The sequence below is a fragment of the Cavia porcellus genome, unplaced genomic scaffold, assembly GCF_034190915.1.
Source record: "Cavia porcellus strain 051 isolate PalLab524CR breed Dunkin Hartley unplaced genomic scaffold, mCavPor4.1 scaffold_21, whole genome shotgun sequence".
In the NCBI taxonomy this organism is placed as follows: Eukaryota; Metazoa; Chordata; class Mammalia; order Rodentia; family Caviidae; genus Cavia; species Cavia porcellus.
The window spans coordinates 37366507-37375256 of NW_026947504.1; positions in this window are offsets into that span (position 1 = coordinate 37366507).

The window sequence follows — 8750 nt, forward strand, 5'->3', positions numbered from 1 at the left end:
AGAGGACCCTGAGGGAATCAGTAAAAGAGTGAACTGCTTCTCAGATGGGGTCTACAGGTCCTGGCCAGGGCTGGGCTGGGAAAAGACAGAACCTCAGTTGCAGAGTTGTGAGATTTCACTGCAAGCATTTTGAAGTTGTGTTTGCATTTTTCTGATCAGCAGACTGAGGTAAGCTTATTCTCTGCTCGCCAGATGACCCCCTCTGACACGAGTACTTTTTTGCTACCTCAGAATTCCTGTCCACAAATGTGTTTATACTCATTTTGATGCTACCTGATGATGGGGTTTGTTTTAGTGTTTGCAGCGCTGAGGATTGAAAGAAGGGTCTTCAAAGTGTACTATATCCAAAGTACATTTTTAAAATTTTATTTTAAAGCAGATAAAACAGAGCAAAATAAAAGAGAATAAAGTCAATCAAGATAAACTAGTACAAGTGATACAGGACTTCAAAACCTAAGTCGGCAATAGTTACCATAATGCCTCTTGTCTTCAAAATAGCTGCAGGTGGGCAACCTTCGGACATAGTAAAAATGGAACAGAACAGAATAGAGCAGAAACAATAAAAACAACACAATGAATGCAATAAAGGATGTCAAAATAAGCCAGTAATAAATCCAAAATGGCTACCAGAATATATCTTGCTGTCTTTTAGCCACTCATGACGTCAGGTTTAATATATCAAACAAAACAAAACAGAATAAAACCCAACCCAACAAAACAATGAAAATGGCATGATTTCCAGATAGAGATCACCCCGGTGAGGCCTGGTTCTCTCCCTCTGCAGCCCGAGACTGGCACTGTCTCATGGGAGAGAGGCGTAAGTGTGGCTGTTCCTACTCTGGCGGTGGCCTGCACGTGGCATTCTCAGTACATTTTAAACTTTTTATTTTGAGACAGTCTTGCTAAGTTGTTCAGGTGGGGCTTCAACTTGTGATCTCAGAAAGCTGGGATTGTAAGATGGCATTTTTAAAATAAAATGCATAAAGCTCAAAGATGGATTTTGTGCATAATAAACAGCGAGATAGACTTTTTGCAAATGGGAAGGACCAAGAGACAGAAGAGGGAAGGGACGGGAGGAGAAAGGGAAATATAATGAATTACGATGTGTTCCATCCATGTGCCAATTCCTCCTGATGAATGTAATTGTTCTGTATTGCAACATGTTTTTTTTTTTTTTTTAAAGACTGCAGTGGAGAAAAAGCACTTGTGTCACATGAAGGCCAAATGACACCTTTGTGCCCTCCACAAGAAAGGGTGGGGCAAGCAGTCAAATAACAGCAGTGGAGCTGTCCAGGGGACAGCAGGGCCCTCTTTGTGGTTTGAGAGGAACTAGGCTTCAGGAAAACAACATATTAAGTAATGTCACCTGGAATTTTGGAGTTTGGCAGTTTTGCATTTCATTTGCAGCTTATCACCTGGCGGAAAAGGCAAGTGAAAAGTATCAGAGAGGGCTGGGAGGGGGTGAGTTATGCAGGCTCATTCTTCTCCCAGAGTTACTCCCTGGGTAAGTCAAGTCTTTTTCCAAAGGTAGAGTTGGATGGAGGGGTGAGGAGAGAAGAAGAAGAAGCTGGAGTTTCCATCAGTACTTTGTGTCGTGGGATGCAAGTTTCTCCCCTCTAGGACACTCCGAGACCCCAGGATGGTAACTGTCTCCTACCTGACCCATTTATCCTTCCCAGCGTGGTCATTGCCGCTGCTCAGCTGGAGTATGATGAGCTCAATTTCTTTCACTTGCTAAAGCAAAGCTTTCTCAGGAGTTCTGTGACTCCACCAGGAAAAGGAAGGAAAACAAATTCAAAGCAGCATTTGATCAGCGTTAGCAGCAGCAGCACCATGGAAAGCATTTCCCTGTGTCTGCCCAAGCACTGAGGTAGACGTTAGGAAGACAGTGTTTGTTTCTTCCTTTCCCGTTGGGATTCACGCCTTTGAAGGATGTGTGGGGATGATGAGGCCCAGTGGCTAATCCCCCTGGATGTTGGATAGTTCAGATAGGCAACTGTAGGATTTTGTTCCTGGAGCCTCTGGGGGTGCAGTGTTTGGGAGGAAGTCTTCCCTGGAGCCAGATGACAGACCGAGGCTGGGGAGATACTGGGTAGAGGAAGGGGTCTTCCAAAAGAGGCTTTTCTGTGGCTGCCAGAACTGCTTACAGCTAAAACTACTCCAAACCACTGTCTTATGGAACAGGAAAGGAGAGTGAGGCAGAAAGACCAACAGCAATCAGCACGTTAGGTATAACGCTCATCTGCTTTTAGCAAATCTAACTCCGATGTCACTTTGTGTGTCAAAGATGTGTTGAGTATGTTTGGTTCCCATGTCCAGTTTCTTAGCTATGAATCTGAAGATGCTTGGTGTGCTCTCCAAAAGTGACTAAGAGGTTCCTTCCTCCTAGCCTTTGATCTCCCCTAAAATAGCACATGGAGTTTCATTTCCACCCAACTTGGTTTATCCCAAAGTTAAGTCTGTTCAGTACTTTTCCCACCCACCACAAAATTAAATCACATAATGTGATTAATGATATCAGTGCTACTATGCTTTTCAAGATTTAAGGACTTAAAGACAGGAATCACATTTTTATACCATGCTGTCTCTCATCTCTATTATCTTTATTTTTTGCTTTAGAGTTTCTTCCCCGACTCTGTCAGGGCTCACACTTAGTCATCTAAATAGAAACCTGATTTCTGAGACTCAAGGAAATCGGGTGCATTGTTTTTAGAATTATTATTTCCATGATGTCAATTGCAGAGATTTTAAGTTCACAGTTCAGTGTGTTTTGACAAATCTAAAATAGCTGTTCAAACCATTCTATTGAACATTATTTTTACCGTCCTAAGAGACGATGTTAAATCTTTTCCTTGTCATACCTGTCCTTTCCCCAGGCAAACTCCGTTCTATTTTCCTCACTATAGTTCAGTTTTCAGGACTCTGTGTAAATGGAATAATACTGAATGTAACGTTTGTGTGTGTGAGTCTGGCTTCTTTTCACTCAACCTAAATCTTATGAGATTCAGCATGTTATAGTTTGGATTTGAAATGTTCCCCAAAGTCCCAAGTATTAAAGACTTGGTCCTCAGTTTGGTACGATTAGAAAGCAATGGAGACTTTTTAAGAGGAAGGACCACACTGGAGTACTTTAGATCACTGGGGACCGGCCTTCAACAGGGACTGTAGTGTGCTGGTTTCTGCTCTTTGTTCCTGCCATGAAGTGAATAGGATTCCACTACCCTGTGTCCCCAGATCCCACCGTGGTATACTGCCTTGCCACAGCCACAGAAGGATGTCCCAAGGACTTGTGGGATGGAGCATCTATTGGAGACCACTCCCAAGGCCCCAGTTATTAGGGACCCCTGCAGTGGACCCCAATCTCTTGCCAGGTATCATGGTGCATGGCAAGAGAAAGTGCAAGAAACAAAATGGCGGTGTAGCGGGGATCTGGGATGACCCATTGTTCTCAGGGAACAAAAGGCCATGAGGCTGCCAGAGCCTCAGTATTTATGATTTGGGGGGGAAATGGCAGCTGAATGCACTAGACAAGTGACGAGGTGGGCAAGGCTTGCAACAGAGGGCACCAAGCATTCTTGCAAGAGGGAGGGAGCAGCCAGGTTTAAATTATGGTTAAAGAGTAACCTGCCTCATAGCCAATTCTGGGGAGGAGTTTTCCTCCGGAGCTGTACAGACCTCAGCAGAGACATTATCTCATATCTTAGACCTGTGGTATCGCAGCTCGGCTGCCTCAGCTTACCCATGGCCTTTGCTGCCAAACAATGCTAGTCTGCCATCAGCCACCTGCTTTCATGACGATGCGGTCACAGCCTCAGCCGGCCTCACTAAAGACACTAAAAGCCAACGTAGGGAAGACACCTGTGTACAGCCTGCATTGCTCACAGGTAAGCACAGTCACCCTTGGCCTGTGGCAGCCTCCACAGGTGTCTAGGCAGCCAGGGGAGGGTGATGAATGCAGGGGAGAGAGCTGTCACGGCCTCAGTAGTCAAGGTTTTCTGGGAGGCTGGTGGAGCCACAGGCTGGAAACTGCACTGGGAAAGCAGACTCATGCCGTTCCACCTCCTGGTGTAACCTCAGCCCCAGTGTGGACCCTAGCCTTTTGATCCTGAGGTTTGGGGGAGCTGGAGAATAAAAAGCCTTGAGAAGACTGCACAAAGGCCAGGTTCCCATGATGTCAAGAGTGAGGGAAATGTCTGGAAAAATCAGTGAGGTCAGTGAGCTTGCAGTTCATGGTGTGAAAGTTGCAAAGGGCTTTGGAAGAAGCAAATACTTGTCCCAAACAAGGAAAGGACTGAGCAATGCTCAATGCAAAGAATTTAACTCTGCCACAAGTTCAAGCCCAGCTTGAGCAACTTAATGACTTAGACAGACTCTGTCCCAAAATAAAATAGAAAAAGACTTGGGGATTTAAGTCAGGATGTAAGTCCTGGGCTCAATTCCCACTACCATGGGGAGGAAAGAGCAGCTAACTCTGCCCCTAAAGAAGTCTAGCTTTCACTCAGAGCTCCTGGAGGTGACTTCTAAGACTTTAAAACATCCTCCTAATGGGTGGACACCTGTACTTGCCTGGGGGCCTTGGGTCATGCTGACAGTCTAACACTGTGTGACTTAGACAGGGATTTGGGGTCAGATGTGTCAGTTGAGAGTGTGGAAAATCCCTTCCTTACCATCACAGTCGGCCATGTAGATAAGACAGACACAAATCTCAGGTTTTAGATGAGTTGTATGTGTAGTGACGCATGTTCATGTGATGAAACTCCAGTGAAAGCTGTGGAGCTCAAAGCTCCCACTTGACAATACAGATGTTCCCCAATTTACAATGGTTCCATTTACAATGCTTGTACTCCATGATAGTGCAAACGCAATCTATATCCCATAGAAACCATTCTTCAGCTAGGGGTTTAGCTCAGCAGTACAGCACCTACCTGGCAAGCACAAGGCCATAAGTTGGATCCCTGGTACCCCCTCCCAAAAAAATGAAAAGAAAGGAAGAAACTATGCTTCAAATTTTGAATTATGATGTTTCCTCAATGTGCAGCTCAATCCTCTGTGTAGATGCTGGTTGGCAGCAGTGATCCCAGCACCAAGTCAGCCCCCAAACAATCCCTTGAGGAACCAACCAATGCTACAGTTTATTGTGTGGTTAAGTGAAGATGCCAAGTAGGTTAGGTGGGTGAAATGTGTTTCCATCTGACCATGGATGTATCAGGACACAATCCCATTTTATTTTTTAAATTTTATTTAAAGAAAGAATAAGCAAAACAGAAAATAGGTAGAAATAATACATACATTCAGAGAAAAAAAACAGTAAGAAATCACTAGTTGATGTTACATATTGTCATTTTACAAATAGTTGTTCAAGGTACAAGAGTGGAACATGTAAAGTGGGAATTCTAACAGTGAGACTGCAAACAGTTCTGTTCAACTGTCCAACAAAAACCCATGAGTGTCAATCTTATACACTTAAACATACATGCAGTTATCCATATCTTCATTTATGTTTAGATTAAACAAACTAAAGCAGGTTAAAAGCATTCTGAACAAAGAGTAGTAGTATTGCTGGATTTCACATCATGACGCTCTGTAATCAGCACAGGGTACTATAGTGCCTTTTTTAAAAATTTAATTTAAAGAAGGACTAAACAAAACAGAAAATGGGTAGAAATAATACATAATTTCAAAGAAAAAATCAACAGTAAGAAATCACTAGTTGATGATTACAGATTGTCTTCTTACAAATAGTTATTCAAGATACTAACATGGAGCTTATAAAGTAGGAATTCAAACAGTAAGATTGCAACCAGTTTTGTTCAATTATCCAACAAAAACTTAGAAATATGGTTATCAATCCTATACACTTAAACATACGTGCAGTTACTCATATCTTCAATTATGTTGACATTGAATAAACCCAAGCAGGCTAATATCACTCTGAACAAAGAATAATACTATTGCTGGGTTTCACTTTATGACACTCCAGGATCAGCACTGGGTACTTTAGTGTCTCTTTTTCTTCAAAGTATCTGTTCATTTCATCATGTGTCATAAGATCTGTTCTCATAAACTGTTTACAGATTCTATACATGCATGAGTCTTAACATGTATTTCTATCCTTTATATATTTGAGGGACAAACAAAGCATGGCAAAACAAAACATATTCCTATAAACACATGAAATGAAATAAACGTATAAGACCACTATACAAAGAGTTCTACCATGGTTCCTGTGTTGTCTCTTGTTATTTCCAATAGAATTGGCTATATCATCAGACATAGTATAATTGAATATAAGAGTATTAATAAAAACACAACTTTGTATATAGTATAGAACTTCAAAAACCAGCAGTTATCAAACCAGAATGTGTATCGTAGAGTCTTGTCATCTTCAGTGTAGTTGCCTATACTCTCAGACGTGATACTATCAATCATATCAGTTTTGAATAAAATCTTCTCTGCCTCATTTCTGTTATGCTCTTGTTTGCCACCAGTTATTTGCTTATCTTCTTCATTCTGTTTTCTGCTCCATTCATTGAGGCCTCTCTGCCCCTGTTCCTGGAATCCTAGTACTTTTCTCTCTTTCTAGAATGCCCTGAAGTATTCTCTGCAGATGTGGATTGGTGGTTGCAAATTTCCCAAGTTCCTCTTTGTTTTGGAAGCATCTTGTTTCTCCATTAATTTCTAGAGACAGTTTAGCAGGGTATATCAATCTGGGATGGTGATTATTTTCTTTCAGGGCTTGGAATATTTTGCTCCAGGCTCTTCTTGACTTGATGGTTTGTGTCGAGAAGTCTGCTGCTATTCTGATGGGCATTCCTCTATAGGTTATCTGTTTCTTGTCTCTAACAGCTTTTAATATTCTGTTCTTATATTGAATTTCTGGGATCTTGATTATTATATGCCTGAGTATAGCTCTGTTTTGGTTGTAGGTGGCTGGAGTTCTGTATGCCTCATATATCAGAATATCATTTCCTTTTCCTACGTTTGGGAAGTTTTCTTTAACTATTTCTGTGAATTACCTTTGTAGTTCCTTTGTTTGTACCCCAGCTTCTTCATTCACATTCTTTATTCTTAAGTTATATCCTTTTGTCATCTTCTAGCCTTTGTATTGTTACTGCTTGTTTCCTTGTTATTTTTAAAAAGTTTTCCCTTTAATACTCCCACATTGCAAAATTGTCCTTCAGTTTGGATAATCTATCCTTAGTTTCTTTCAACCTGATTTGCCATCTTTCCATAGAGTTTTTGATTTCCTGGTGATCTCTTTGAATCTGCTTCATGTATCCTACATTTTTTTATATTCTTCATCAAGTGGTTCTCTCCTTTGAGTTCCTCCCTTCTTCCATCTGTGTCTGCTTGAGGGTTGCCTAGCATCTCTTTAATTAATTTTCTTATATCTTGCTTTATTTGGCTAAATATTTCACTTTTGAACTCATCTATGAGGTCCCGAAGATATCTCCTTATGTCCACTGGTGCTGTGTCTGATATTGCATGTTTGCTGTTCTCATTCTCCTTTGTATTTACCTGTCCTGAGTCAATGTTCTCAGGGTTGGGACCTGGGGACTTTTTGTTGTTGCTTCCTCTTCCCATCTTTTTTGCTTCTTCCAGGAAGCCTCAGTTTCTTTCTTTGTTGGTTATAATTCTTCTGAAGCACATTGGCAAGGTGTCCCTTCCCACTGCAATGTGCTAGTGAGTTGCAGACAGGGGCAGCATATGCCGGCCCCTCCCCTCTGGATCAGTCAAGCACTGTGGCCTGCACTGTATTAATTTGCGTCACCTCCCCTGCGGGTGGCAGCAGCCAAAGCAAGGCGGTGGCAGCAGAGGCGGTGGCGGTGGCGGCAGACTTAGCACCTAACCCTCCTCTCTGGGTCGGCGGCTGCTGTGGTGTGGGGGGCAGGGGCAGCTGGTGGGTGCCCAGTCACTGCCAGGCCCATGGTGACAGGTTTCACCTGTGGCCCAGAGGCTCTTCAGGCAGAGGCTGGAGTGCGGCAGCGTGGGGATCAGTCAAGTTGCTGTGACACACACTGCATTTCTTTGCACTGCCTCCCCTCTGGGTCAGTCAAGCTGCTGTGGCCTGCACTGTCAGTCAAACTTCTGAGATTTCACTGGGTTTGTGTGGTTAGTGTGCACCACCACTGTAGGGACTTAATTTCAGATAACCTATTGGGTCTCAGCCAGATCACATGACCCAGGCCTAGCTCACCCATCAATCCCGTTCAGGAAGGAAAAAACTGACTAAAGTCACTGCTGCCCCTTGTACTTGCCAGTCCTGCCTGGTCCCAGAATGTCCTCCGCTAGATCACCCCCCCCCCCATTTATGGAATGACTCCACTCCCATCACTCACCACAGGTTGATGTAGGCACCCTGCCAACTCAGCTCTCCCTTTGGCTCACTGGCCCGAATTCAATGTTGAAGCAGCAGGACCTCGGACAGCTCAGCAAGTCACGGTGGGATCTCGGATGATTGGCAAATTGCCTTAATTTCTTTTTGGGGTGAGAGAATTCATTTCCCTCTGTTTGGGGCTCCCTACTCTGTATTATGTTGAATTTTCCACAATCCCATTTTAAGCTGAGAAGTATCTGTTCTCCCTTGGCTCAATTTCAATTAAAAGAGACAGACACAGAGAGTAAGTATCTACCTATGAAGGCCCGAGCCTTACAGAATCTAGCTGTGGCCTAGAAGCAAAATGGCAGCAGTAATTCGGGGCCAGGTATTCTTTGACAGGTGCTGGCAGGTGCAGTAAATCAACCCCAAG